Consider the following 15,201-nt stretch of genomic DNA (forward strand, 5'->3'; position numbering starts at 1 on the left):
TACCTACATTGTGGTCAACCTGGATTCTGCACCTTTTTTTTTGGTTTTTCGAGACAGGGTTTCTCTGTGTGATTCTGCATCTTTTAAGTAGAATTCTGGCTTTGGCTCCTATCATCTTTAGAACTTGACCTTAAATGAGGAAAGTCATTGAGCATCAAAGTGACAGTTCGCTTTGTCTTTGTCGTGAAAAGCCGTTCTTGGAGTAATTTGTATTCTTGACATTTTACCACCGTATATACATGTTTTATATACATGTCAGAAGGGGTGTTTTCTCTTTAGTTCAGTCTAAAATCCTTACATAAAGCTCTTTGAGTTAGCGAGGGTTTTCACTGAGGCAAATTCAGTGAGAGTCACAGTAGGTGATGTACAGTGTTAGTGAATGGTAGAGAAATCCAGATGGTTCTCTTGAAGCCCTGAGATTATTGAAGGCCTGGGTTCTGGCCTTGAAGAGACAATAGCTAACAAATGTTGAGGTTCGTACTCTAGATGTCAAAGCCTAAGAGTGGGGACTTAGGGCCAGGGACACCCATGGTACTTTGTCCATTACCCATATGCCCGCAGCTCACTAGTTTCCGACATTTTTGGAGGTCTCTGGAGCTCGGTTCCCCCTAGCTATGTTGGGCATGCGAGTAGGTGATGAGTATGCATTACGTGTGTCCTATGCTTGTGTGTGTCATCCCCACACAGGCCCTGGCAGGGGAAGCAGGGCATGCTCGGAGGCTCCCTGTGTGAATCACCTCATGGAAACGTGACGAGCCTTTGAACTCTAGGTGTTAGGGTTTACTTTGTTCTTGGCCTAGTAGTTCGGTCCTTCATGAGAGAAGAAGCTCTTCAGTACAGGTTTAGGGCCACTTCGTTGGTTTTCCGTGTTCTTAATTCAAATTACTGGTGATGTCTTCAACAGAGTCAACAACTTTAAATAACTTCAGTAGTCAAGAACTTGGTGTCGACTGCAGGGAGGCCATTCAACCTTAGCGGCTGCCGTCCCACTGAAACACAAGGCTCACCCTTAGTACCGCTTTGGTGAAGCTGGGATGGCCAAATGAGGACAGTGGACTAAGAATGCTTTGTTTGCTAGGTAGAGAGAGAAAGGCTGTGATAAAAGGGAATTACATCCCATGACCCTGTCCAATCACAAATACCATGGTTGTGTTTATTATCAGTCTTTTTCTTCAGCGATGATTAATCAATACTTGGCACTGTGATACATAAAATGAAGAATATGACTCAGGCCTTACCCTGTATTCTTAAGGTTAAAGCCATCATGGTTTGGTATTTGTAGGCCTCTCTTAGTGGTGTTATCTAGTTTAGTGACCAGCTAATGTCTGCAAAAGTGTTTTCAAACTGAAAACAGGAACCCGTTAGTGGTGTGTGATTTAGTGAGCCATTGTGAAAAGAAGATAGAACAGAAAGCACGTTTCATGAAATAAAGGTAAATGTTGTGTTATAAAAACAGCTTAAACCAATGCTAATGTTAAAATGCTGTGTGTTGTAGAAGACACTGCTGGGACACCGAGAAGAACGCGTGCTGAACTGGGAAATGTTAGGGAAGTGGTCAGTGTGAATGGACGCACAGAAGCAGGGAGCTGGCATCTGTTAATGTCCATGGTCCATCACGATGGCTCAGTGGCTAGAAGTGCTTCCCTCCACAAACCTGACAGCATTCATTCAAGCCCTGGACTTCACAGTACAAGGACAGAGCTTTCTCTTCCAGAATTATCCTCTGACCTTCACCTGTGCACTGTGGCACATGAGCCTTACACTCTCTCACATACATCATATACACACAGTAATAATGCATTTAAAAGCAAATTAAGTCCAGAAAAGAGCAGCTCATATTAAAGGTGGAATAGCAGAGTCTGTCAGATTAGTACCGGGAGGTAAGACCAGAAACACAGCTTGGACATAGATTGCAGAATGGTGTTTTGGACTTGGTTTTGTTGGCAGTGATATTTGAGGCTTTTGTTTGTTTTTGTAGTATTGGGAATTGGACCCGACTAGGCAAGCATACCACTGAAGCGATTGCCCAGCCCAGGGGATTTGAGTTTTTGTAGGGAAGATGTAGTGTGGTCAGAGCATTGGAAGCAGGGTCCTATTATGTGAGCACAGTTTATAAGCAGTAACTTTTTAAGGGTTCTTACCTGGTAAAGAGTGAGTCACCTTTTCTGGATGTTAGTGCTCTTATTGTATAGAATACGCAAATAATATCCCTCATAGGGAAGAGGAGCCATCGTCCTTGTTACAGAATGCACTTCGTGAGATCTTGCTCATTTTTTTATTCTATTGTTTGTGATTTTTTTTTTATGAAGAAAACCTGCATTAGAGTTAAAATCCCAGAAATAATTTTAACTTTTGTCTTAAATGTTTGTCTTTCATTTTGATCGCTTTAAGCCAGGGTCTCACCACATACCCCTAGCAGGCCTGGAACACCCAGAGATTCACTTGTCTCTGCACCTTCCTTCCTGCCAAGATGAAAGGCACCTTAGAATTTTGGATGTTACTTTTATCACAAATGCTTGGTTATGATAATAAGGTTGTTTTTTTTTTTCCTGGACTCTTACCATGTCCCTGTGGACACTTGAGATAAACTTGACTTTTCTCTTGGCACGGGCCCTCGTTATGCGTGCTTCTAAATTAGAATTGTTTCTAGAGGCCATGGGTACTACCATTTCAACAAAGTGATTGTTTGGGTCTGCCTTCATCATCTGACTGTAGAATTCCTTGGGAGAAGCATTTCTTACTTGTTTTCGGCCGCAGGTTCTGTGTGCTTGTTATGCACAGCAAACATTCTTGCGGCGTGGGGGGCGGGGAGAACATTTGTTTTATTAGGAGGGAAAACAAAAGCTGGCTAGCCTCAGCTAATAGTGCCCACAGCACCGTGGGTTTCTGGAGCTCTCATCGTGTCCGCCTCCCAAAGCACAGTTATGTTTGTGTGTAAGTGTGTGAGGGAGGCACGTGACAGAAAAGGACTCCTGTCACATTGGCTCTCTTGTTAATAAGAGAGGGACGGGAGATGCTACGTTGTCTTTATTCTTGTTCAGAGTCCTTGTGGCAAGGGAACTTAGTTGTGAACCTAAAGCCCTTCTCTCTTGACCATATGCCCAACAAGCTGGTTAATGACAGAGCTATGGTAGAAGCCTAGATCCCTAATCCCCAGCTACAGCATACCCAGGCACATACAAAATGCATATTTTTCACAGAGCCTTTCTGACTATACACAGTGGCCTCTAAATTCTTGAAAGTACCCTCTGTGTCAGCTGTATGACTTGCAATCTGCGCTATTTTGTATCTTTTAAACCACCCCCCCCCCAACCCCGGAGACAGGGTTTCTCTGTGTAGCCCTGGCTGTCCTGGAACTCACTCTGTAGACCAGGCTGGCCTCGAACTCAGAAATCTGCCTGCCTCTGCCTCCCAAGTGCTAGGACTAAACGCCTGTGCACCACCGCCCGGCGCTACTTTGTGTCTTTAGAGAGTGTATGTACTGCTAGACTGTACACACCGGCTGCACAAGAGCACAGGCTTCTGTAGCTGGAGCACAGAACCTTGCCCTCAGTTTTCAGGTACCCAGGGAACTAATAACGTTCTGTGACAGGTTACATCTTTTGTTAGATTAAGAGAAAAAAAAAGCTAAATGCTAAGTCAAATTTAGCTATAACTCCTCCTGCTTTTCCTGTTCTTGCTCCTCCTCTTCATGAGTCCTGCCACTTCAAGATAGAAAATATTTTAGGAAGACACAAAGCAAGACGTTTGCAACCCTGCAAACATCTTCCCCTTCCAAGGAAAATAGTTTTGTTCTCTCCCCTGCTTCAGAGAGAACAGTTTGTCCCCATAGGATATTCTAGGTAATATGACCCACTTAGGAAGGCTGTGCTTGACTGTGTTTCATAATGGGACATCTCCTAAAGCGGGTGGGTCATGGGACAGTGCCTCTAGACTGGGGCGGGTTTACAGATGCTGTGCTACATTGCTACCAAGTTTCAATTGGTAGAGCTAACTACTCAGTTATAAATTGACTTTTACTATAAATACCTTAAAAACCAAGACCCCCTCTTTTTTGGTATGAGAAAAAAAACCCAGACATACACACTTACATTATTTTTTCTTTTCAGCCAAGTTCTTTTATGTAGCATAGGCTGTGCTTAAAGCTATTATTTAGCCTAACAGCAATTAAGAGTTTGACTCATTTAAAAATTGATAGATTAATTTGCTTCAGGTGAATTGATGGGCTAGAGAGATCACTCAGTGGTTAAGATTCTATACTGCTCTTCCAGAGGTCCTGAGTTCTGTTCTCGGCACACAAAAAACCAGGTGACTCACAATTGCCTGTAACTCCAGCTTTAGAGGGATCAATTAATTGCTTCTGGTCTCTCTGGGCACCAGCACTCATGTGCAGGTATTATCACACAAATATACATACTTAAAAGATTGTCTTTTTAAAAATGATTGGCATTTACATATCATTTAAAAAATTTAAAGTTGACCAATTTTTTTTATATAATTAATATTTTTTGTGCATTGGTGTCAGGGTGTCAGTCATCCAAGAACTGGAGCTACAAACAGTTATGAGCTGCCACATGGGTACTAGAAATTAACCCTGAATCATGTGGAAGAGTAGCCAGTGCTCATAGCTGCTAGGCCATCTCTCCAGCCCCTGATTTGTACTTGGATGCTGGAAAGGTGGCTCTGCAGGCTCCAAGCCTGACAACCTGAGATCGGGCTTCCCCAACATGACCTCCACATACATGCTATGGTACATGCTTGCTCCACACACAGATACATTAATGTAATAAAAATTCGTTTTACTTTGGCCTTAGAATTTACCATAATAAAATAATGAAATTCCTTTTGTTTAAAAATTGTCAGGGAGGTGGTTGTAAAAGCACTTGCTAGATCTAAACTCGGGTCTTCATGGTTGCACAGCAAGAACTGCCAACCTAGGCCATCTGTGCGTGTGTGCACGTGTGCCAGTGAGCTTCAGGTATCCACTTGTCTGTCTCTGCCCACCTCTTCCTGCAAGGCTGGATTTGCAGGCATCTGCCACTGTGTCCAGCTCTTACTTGGGCTCTAGGATCTGAATTCAGTGCCTTGTGTTTGAGCAATAGGCATTTAAGCCATCTCCCAGGCCTCTTGATGTTTACAATGATGTCATTATAACATACGTGTGTGTGTGTGTGCGTGTGTGTGTGTGTGTGTGTGTGTGTGTATACACGTGCACGCATGTCATGGTAGACATATGGAGATCAACTTTCAGGAGTTGGTTTCTCCTTCCCCCATGGATTCTGGAGATCAAAATAAGGGCATCAAAGAAATACAGCAGAGAAAGAAAGGTAGAAGAGGACACCTGATACCTTCCCTGGCCGTCACATGTGCAAAGGCGCACGCACACACACACCAGTAGCAGTATTTTATTTCATAACATTCAAGTGAAATAGAAGTGTTTTTTAAACATTAGTCACTTATCACTTCAGTTTTAAAATAGGTTTTCAAAGGAGAAACTTTTGGAAATGATATAAAGAACCGTACTCTACTTCTGTCGAGGGTTTTTAGTGTGGATTGGGAAATCTGGATTGTAAACGTGCCTGAACTTCACTTTGCAGAAGCGAAGCCTGTTCTTCAGGGCTTTCTCAGAGCTCTTGATAGAGCACAGAGAGGCTGGATGCCACTGCAGGTCCAAGGTGGGCAGCAGTAAAACAGCCACTTCACCATTCCCAGTAAAACAGCCACTTTTCCATTCCCAGTAAAACAGCCTCTTCACCATTCCCAGTAAAACAGCCTCTTCACCATTCCCAGTAAAACAGCCACTTCACTATTCCCAGTAAAACTCAGCTTGATCTCAGCCCCCCCACTTCTTTTTTTTTTTTTTAGATTTATTTTATTTATTTTATGTGTATGAGTACACTGTAGCTATACAGATGGTTATGAGCCATCGTGTGTGGCTGCTGGGAATTGAACTCAGGACCTCTGCAGGCCCCGCTCACTCCAGCCCCGCTTGTTCTTGCATAATTCACTGTAAGCTGTCTTCAGATGCACCGGAAGAGGGCGTCCAATTTCATTATGGGTGGTTGTGAGCCACCATGTGGTTGCTGGGATCTGAACTCAGGACCTTTGAAAGAGCAGTTAGTGCTCTTACCCGCTGAGCCATCTCACCAACCCCTTCAGCATCCCACTTCTGCCTTCACATTTAGAGGAAAATAACTAGGAATTAGTAAAACACGTAGGTTTAACATTTTTCTCAGACTTGATGGGTTTCTTTTGAAGGCCCCTTGAACAGCATCTAGGATGTCTATAATAGGCAGTGGTCAGGTATCTATGCTAGTGTGTCCTGTATACCATTAACCTCAAGATCATGTTCTCTGATCTGAAGTCTTTGGTAGAAACAGTTTATTTGAAGTGACTTAGAGACTGCTCAAGGCAATTACAAACCGACCCCAACAAGCACTTACCAGTCCCTGGTCTCTTCCAGTCACTAGAGAGTGGCCAGAAGTCCTGGGTTCCACTCTCAATTATAACCTAACTAGGTAGAAGACAAAGATATTATTACAAAGCCCCTCTAAAGAATATAATTAGATGCTGGGCTGAGTGGAGCAGACTGGAGTTAGGGCAGTCGTGGGGGCTACTGTGGGTAAAAGCTGGTATAAACAGCCTAGTCATACGTGTTTATTTCTATAATCTGCATGGTACTCCAGGGGTTTCCAAAACTAGTCTTATGTTTCAGTGTGTTTGTTTGAATTCAAGTCTAGTTTGCCACTTGCTCTGAGGTGAAGTCAAACCATCCAGCGTGGATAAGTAGGTGCCTGAGTATTTTCAGAGAATAGGATGCAACTATTTTATTCCTTTAATTTACAGTTGCTTCCCAGCTGTGTCTAAAACAGCTGAAATGCAGCCTTTGTCCTTTAGACAGGGTCTAACTGTATAGCCAATGGTGGCCTTGAACTTGTCATCTTCATGCCCTAGGTTCCCAAGTTCTGGGATTATCATTTATTTATTTTCACTTTTATATGCATTGGTGTTTTGGTTGCACATATGTCTGTGAGGGTGTTGGATACCCTGGAACTGGAGCCACAGACAGTTGTGAGCTGCCATGTGGTTGCTGGGGGAATTGAACAGAGTCCTCTGGAAGAGCAGCCAGTGCTCTTAAGCACTGAGTCATCTCTCCAGCCTCCCAAGTTCTGGAATTAAACATGCTATCATCACACCAAGTTTGTATAGTCTAGTTTTATTAAACTGAAAATAATTAATTTTCATATAATATAATCTGGTCATAGTTTGCCCTCCCTCATCCTGTCTCAGGTCCTCCTCACCCTTCTAATTCCATGCCTTCCCTCTCTCTCTTTTAAGAAACAGGCAGCAAATAAAAACAAGGATAAAACAAAACAAAGGGAAAAAGAAACAGCACAGAAACACACTCACACAGACTCACAAACACACACACACACAAACACACTCACACAGACTCACAAACACACACATACACAGACAAACACACAGATTCACAAACATACACATACACAGACAAACACACTCACACAGACTCACAAACATACGCATTCACAGACAAACACACTCACACAGACTCACAAACACACACATACACAGACAAACACACACAGACTCACAAACATACACATTCACAGACAAACACACTCACACAGACTCACAAACATACACATTCACAGACAAACACACTCATACATACTCACAAACACACACATACACAGACAAACACACATAGATTCACAAACATACACATTCACAGACAAACACACTCACACAGACTCACAAACACACACATACACAAACACACTCATACAGACTCTCACATACACTCACACACACTCACACTCACACATATTCACGCACCATACAGAATGCTTTACTTTCCAATATATTGATCCTGAAGGGATTAGAACAAGTCTGGCTCATTTAAAAGATACTAATACTACATAAGAAAGATTGAGATCTCCTAATCTGGAAATGTAAAGACTAAATTAAAATATGTGTGTAATTTATAAATTGTAAAAGAACATAATTTTTTTTCCCACCAAAACCATGAATAACATTCAGAAAATTTTAAAGCCTAAAGGAAAAATTGCAGTTTTTGTTTTTTTAAAGACAGTCCTACCTAATTCAATGTATGTTAACTATAAAGGGCCTTATTGCCACAAGTAAAAACAGATTTAAATCCATTTTTTTTAAAAGACTTATTTATTTTATATATATGAGTACACTGTAGCTGTCTTCAGACACACCAGAAAACGGCATCAGTTCCCATTACAGATGGTCATGAGCCACCATGTGGTTGCTGGGAATTGAACTCAGGACCCCTGGAAGAGCAGTCAGTGCTCTTAACCACTGAGCCATCTCTCCAGCCCTTAAATCCATTTTTAAACAGTGGTCTTGAGCTTTCTAAGAAGATGGGCGATATGTATAATGTTTGGGTCATGACCAAGTCAGAAGCGTTCTGAGATGTTCCATGCATTGGTGCCATCAACCAGCACCAGAGTCTTGGGCATTTGGACCGTTGCTGGGATGAGGATCATAATATCCATGTGTCTTTAAACCTTTGGTTCATTTTAGTCTAGCTCAGTTCACAATTATCCCCTTATAGAATGGCTTGTATTTCACAAAGCTATAAAAAAATGAGTCTCTTCCAATTAATTTTTTTTTTCCAATTAGAAATTCCACCTTTACAAGTCAGACATAACCAGGATAAGCTGGGCTGAGTGAACTGTACAGGCGAAGGCTCTCTGGAAGTGTGTGAGATGTATTGCTGTGTGTCACCGAGTCACAGGAGGGAACGTGGCTTGGCTTACAGTGTGTCACCGAGTCACAGGAGGGAACGTGGCTTGGCTTACAGTGTTAAATTCTGGTGTTTTAAAAGAAAGACCGGATAAATAAATATTAAATATTACCTTTTACCATTTCAAAGGATCCTGCATATACCTTTGAAGATAAGAGGTGTTGGTGGCCCCCAGTGTTCTTTCAGGGTTTCTGATCCCACAGTACTAGAAAGGAAATATAAAAGGACTTGGCAAACAATCTCTAAACCCTGCCAGCTTCTGTAGTTGGAACAGCGGTTTATATTTCTTGTTGTTTTGGTATATGTATACCAGAGAGCCATTTCATCTCCAATGATGAGTAGTGAGGGTTGTGGCTGAGGCCCCTAACAAATGGAGTAACTGTCCCTCAACTTGCCTTTTCCTTTTTCTCAAATCCATAGAGTTACATCAATTTTTCTATGTTGTTCTCCAGCGCTCTTGATGCAGTCAAAGTGTACAATCATTATTTGTCAATTAAAAAGAAAATCTTCCTCAGAAAGCAAACTGTATGGAAAATTAACAGCATTGAGCTGAGAATGGAGTACAGGTAGGAGTTAGCTCCCCCTCATGTCACGTTCCCTGAGGAGTCCAACTAGGATTCCGACAGATGTGTACACATATACACGGGGAGGGGGGGAGAGAACGAGAATGAATATCTAATGACAGTGTGCTTTTAATCCCATATTTGACTCAAATCTTTAGGTCGTTGAACATCTTCCTCCTTTCAGAAAAAGTTTAAGTTAAGTTCTTTGCTTCTTTGTTTTGTTTTGTTTTTACATAAAACAATTTCTCTGTGCATTCTTGGCTGGCCTGGAACTCAGTTCGACTCGAACTCAGAGATCCACCTGACTCTGCCTCTGCCTCCTGAGTACTAGGATCTAAGGCGTGCACTGCCAGGTCTAGCTTAACTGAGCAGTGCTCCAGCCTGTTGCCAGGTGTCCTGCAATGCTAGGCTGACCCCAGAAGCAATTCAGAAAGAACTTTTCATTTGGGTTCTTTGTGGTCAGGGGACACACACTGCAGGAACACAGGACATTGAAAGATAGAACTCAGACAGTTAAGTAATTTAGAAATGAGGCAGTATATCAGACCAGCCATTCTATGTCATTACCAAGACTGTGGTGTATCTTACATTCTGTGAATTTGACTTTCCCAGAGGTTCTAAATGAAAGGTTAATGCTTTAAGTGTGGGATGCAAACACATTGGCCAACATTTTTGTTCTGTGTTGTCCTTTTCCTGCCCCAAATTTCATCACCCCTCTCTCCCCCAGACAAAACCACATTTTGATTTGGGGAAAATTACAATAAAATGGATCTTAAAAATGATCCCTAGCTAGCGTGACTGACCTGGCCGGTGTCCAGCAGCGTCAGAGCATTTGCCATCTGCTGAGGAGCAGGCTCAGCTCCCACTGTCGGTCTGAGCTCTCCTTTCAGCTCACTCTTTCTCTGTGCAGACCAAACATTCACGTTTCCAGGATGCATTAGTTCCTCGGCTTGCGTTTGTTCATTTAATAAAACACGGGCCTCTTCCTACATTTATACACCCCTCAAAATGAGTGGTTATACCAACACATCTGAGGAGTGGGGCCGTTTTTAAGTACAGGGGTTTCTGTTTTCCTTTCTAGCTTCTAAACAGTCAAATTATAAAGCAGTCCTCAAGGCTGTTTGTGCTGTGTAGGTTTGCCGCTTTATTGGAATCAGTAACAGTTTCATTTCTCTGTCATCCTAATAGTAATTTGAAACAATAAAACACTTACACCTGGCTTTAGATTGGAGCAGTGGCTGGCGGAGGCGGGAGAGGTAGACATACACTTGTGTGGAAGAGATTTAATTCTTGTGTGCACGTCTCATAGGAAAAGAAGACAGTGCCTCACGGCAGCTTATCTCTGTGTCTCCCATCTGACTTGCCAGCACGTAGGAAGTCTGTTTTGGTTTCAAAATGTACTTTACCCCATGGTTGCTGGCAGGGCACAATACTATTGACATCACTGTGTTTCAAATAGAAAATTAACAAGTAGCTACTGTTGTGACTGCAGACTGCTTTCCCAGCCCTTGTGAGAGAATGCTTTTTCCTTTGGACAGTAATACTTCTCAGCCTCTTGGTACCATTAAATCAGCCAGTGCGGGCTGCCAGGAAAGGGATGAACACCAACAAAAAGGCCGAAGAATGGAAAACTGTTCATAAGGCAGAAATCTTTAATCTGTTTCCAAACTGATGTGAAAGATAATTAAAAAAAAAAAACCTCTCTCCCAGCCACAGCTAAGTTTTGCCGGTAGTCCAGGTCCAGAGCCCAATCTTTCCAGAGAAGAGCACCCTTTCCCTCCCCCAAATCCCTGGAGAGTTGCCAAAAGAAAATAAGCCATTTTGTATTTAGAACAAATTGCCACTGTTTCCTCCAGTGATGTAGCCCTATTTCCCAGACCTTGAAACCTGGAATACAGAAAGTTCTTGTGTGACTGAAGAAATATGCTGAATGAATGATGAAGCTAGTTTTTGTTTTTATTTAAAGAAAAGAAAAGGGGAAAAAAAAACCAACAACAACCCCAAATCCTTATAAACAGATAAGAGGGGATGCGTGCGTAGAAACTAGATTTAGCTCAAAATGCACGTGAGTGAGCAGCCTCGCGGTTCTGTGAAGTCGCTCTGGAGGTTCCTAGTTGGAGTTCCAGTGAAGAGCATTTGCTTCTAGAACAAGATCTTAATGATTTTTTTTTTTTTCAAATGAGTCAGCCTGTCTAAAGTAAAGCCTGGAGCCAGGCCTGGTGGTTCCAGTCTATAACCAAGCTACGGGAGGGTGGGGAAGAGAAGAGGGGGGTGTCAGGCCAGCTCTGGCTGCATGAGAGTCCCAGGTTAAAAAAAAGTCAATTTTACTTTAGAGATAAATACCGAACATTAAAGAAAATAGTGGTTTCTCTGTTCTCCCTGCTGGCCTTGTGAACCTCATATAAAGATAAGGTTATCTGGGTGTGATGATGCACACCCACAAGCAGGTGGATCTCTGAGTTCGAGGCCAGCCTGGTCTGCAGAGGGAATTTCAAGACAGCCAGGGCTCTGTAGAGAGTCCCTGTGTCAAATGAAACAAAACAAAACGTAAAAAAAGAAAGAAAAAAAGAAAAAAAGATAAGATTAAAGCTATTGGGGGGAGGTTGGTTTTGTTGTTCCTCCTCTGCATCACTAAATACGAATTTTTTAGGCTTTCCTCTTATGCCTGGTTTTCTGAGCTACTTACTTTCTATTTTCTCCTTCGTGGTTGCCTTCTTGCCATTATACTTACAATTGTTACTACTGCTTGGAGTTAAAATTCTTTAAGATGGATTGTTTTCATGCACGTGTGTCTGTGCACCGCCTGCATGCCTGGAGCCTGGGGAGCAAGTGCTCTTAATAGTCAAGCCATCTTTAGAGTCCTTGAACATAAATTTTAAAGGTAAAAATTAATTTTCTACTTTCTAGAAGATAAAAAGGCAGAAACTTGAAATTCACCTAAAATGGACTTTAACAACTCGTAAATATTTTGTTCACTGATGCAGCTTTTAAAGTGTGTGTGTAAGGGTCGGGGAGAGAGAAAGGATGAATAGATGTATGTAGGTGGCTTTGGTAACCAGAAGGGACCATTGGATTCCCCTTGGAGCTCAAGTTAAGGGTATTTGTGAACTCCCCAGTGGGTGCTGGGATCTGAACCCCTGGTCCTCTCATAGAGCAGTATGTCCTCCTAACTGCTGGACATACCTCCAGCCTGTCAGGAGAGCCTATTTTTTTCTTTTGTTTTGTCTTGTAGGCAGGGTTTCTCTGCCTAACAGTCTTGGCTGTCCTGGAATTCATTCTGTAGACCAGGGTGTCCTCAAACTCACAGAGGTCTGCCTGCCTCTGTGTCCTCAGGCACCACAACACCCAGCTAGGCACCATTCTTAGTATTTATTAAAAGAGACATCAGTCTAATTAGGAGTTCATTTGAAGACTGTCAGTTTCTCATTTTCTGGTAGATCACACCATAACATACACTGGTGATTATATTTGCAGCAGATTCAGAATAACACCGTGTCCAGGGTTCTGGCACTCAGAAGCAGGCCTCAGAAATAGTATCCTGTTACGATTATACTGTTTAGAGGCTCCAGAATTGATGATCAGATCAACTTTGGCAAGCCAGAGCGTTCCAGATGCATATACAAATAATTATATTTCTTGTCCTTTCTATGTCCTCATTCTGTTGAATATTGAAAAAATTTAAACAATAAAGTATAATTTTAACCTCAGCTAGTTATAATGTGCTTGGGGCTGGGAAGATAACTTAGTGGTTAAGAGAACTGCTGACTTTGTAGAGGACTGAGTTCAATTCCCAGCATTCTTGTGATCTACGTCAGGATGCTCTGTAACTCCAGACCCAGGAATTGCAGCCACCTCTGGCCTCTGTGGGCATTGGACCCACATAGTGGTGCACTTACATATGTGCAAGCAGCGTATACACAGGGCACATCCTTTTAAAAAATACAATGTAATTAATGTACAGAGTATTAATTATCTGAAGGCATATGTAAAGGAAGGTCACATGAAGGACACATTAGTGTGACTGGGCTGAAAATGGTAACAGTTGGCTAGGTGTGGTGGCACACTCCTGGAATCCCAGGATTCGGGAAATGATGGATTGAGAGGTGCCAGCCTTGTTTACATAGCAAGATTTCAAAGACAAAGTTAAATTAAGTGCTCAGCATTCAGACACTGGAGGTAAGGTGTTCCGTGGGATGTACACACACACACACACACATTCATGCAGACACTGGAGGTAAGGGTGTTCCGTGGGATGGACACACACACACACACACATTCATGCTCACACACATACACTCAAATACATACACACACTGTCAGTCATATACACACTCACTCTCTCACACACATACCTTACCTTGTCTCTTTCTCCTATCCCGTCCATCCCCCTCTGCTCTCCGAGTCTTGGGGACACATAATCTTAGCCATGAGTCAGAAGGGGCATCTCTAAGTCCAGAACTCTGCTTTAGCAGCTTGAGCTGCTAGCAGATTTCCGTAGCAGATTTCTGGAGGTCTTAAGATATTCGAAATAATGTGATGTTTGATGGCTTATTTTATTTTTCACTAATTAAAGCTATTCTAATTGTATGTATATATGTGATCTCTATGTGTGGGTATGTGCACATGGATGCAGATACCCTGGAGTTCATGTTACAGGTAGGATGAACAGCACAGCACGGTGCTAGACTCTTAACTCGGAGTCCTCTGCGGGGCTCTGCTCTCTTACCCCTAAGCCACCTCCCCAGTCCCACTTCTTTTGCTTTAGAAGTACATTTTGTATTATGTCTGCTTATTTGTATATAGAATGATGTTCTTACAGATATTTTTGTTGCAGAAAACTATGATTTTTAAAAGACAACCATATTTACCTTAGGTCTTCAAATATCCTCTTGCCCATGACAAGCGGCTCAGGGTGTGCATAGCCTCCTCTCTGAGGGCTAGGTTTGCAGTAGGCTTTAAAGACTTCACAGTGGGTGTATTGTACCCTTAGTGCGATAGGTTGAGGAGAACAGAAGGGTCAGAAGTTTGAGACTAGCCTGGCTACATTGCAGGTTCCAGCATCTATAGATGAGCCCTTTCATGCCAAAGCTGACAGTATCTCAGATGTGTGTGCATGTGTTCTCAACTTCATATGATACTTGTTGATATTTTTATGTGGTTATTTTACAGTACCAACTGAGAGGGGTATGAAGGAAAAGCAGTTTCTTTTTGACAAATATGAAGAGGGTCCCAGCTCTTCTGTGTTTATTTCTGTTGTCATTGAGCCCCATGGCTACCATAGTCAAGTCTCACAGTAGGAAAATTCTACTTGGCAGGTTCCAGCTGTGAGCTGTAGGTGAAGCATAGTCACCAGATACTGGTTTGTAGGAGCAGCTTGTCTAGCTTCCTTGTTTGATAAACAGAATAAGGTGAACAGAATATGATCATATATGTTTTCATAAATAAAATTCATGAGCAGAAAGCAGTGTGCTTGATGTATCTGGATCCATTTTTAATGCCATATTTTAAAGTAAGCAGACAGATTTTTGTCTATCTTTAGAGATCCTCAATACATTAAATTGCAGAGAAACGTCAGCATATAGAATGTGTAGGATAGTAACTAACTGCTGTCATGTGCAGGGTGTAGAGGGAGGGCGAGCTGGCATCTGGCCAGCGTAGCTTGAAGAATGTGGCTCATGGAGAGCTCCCAGCCTGTTGCGTAACATTCAGCAGAGGAGAGTACAAGCTTGTCTCTATCACTGCCCTTCTTTTCCATTTTGATTTAGTTACTTGGCAAAGTCTTGGTGTCCCGGAGTGGAAGAATGGAGGACCAGGCCTCCGAGGGCATCAGCCAGTGCT

Source organism: Mastomys coucha, unplaced genomic scaffold, assembly GCF_008632895.1.
Source record: "Mastomys coucha isolate ucsf_1 unplaced genomic scaffold, UCSF_Mcou_1 pScaffold21, whole genome shotgun sequence".
Taxonomy (NCBI): Eukaryota; Metazoa; Chordata; class Mammalia; order Rodentia; family Muridae; genus Mastomys; species Mastomys coucha.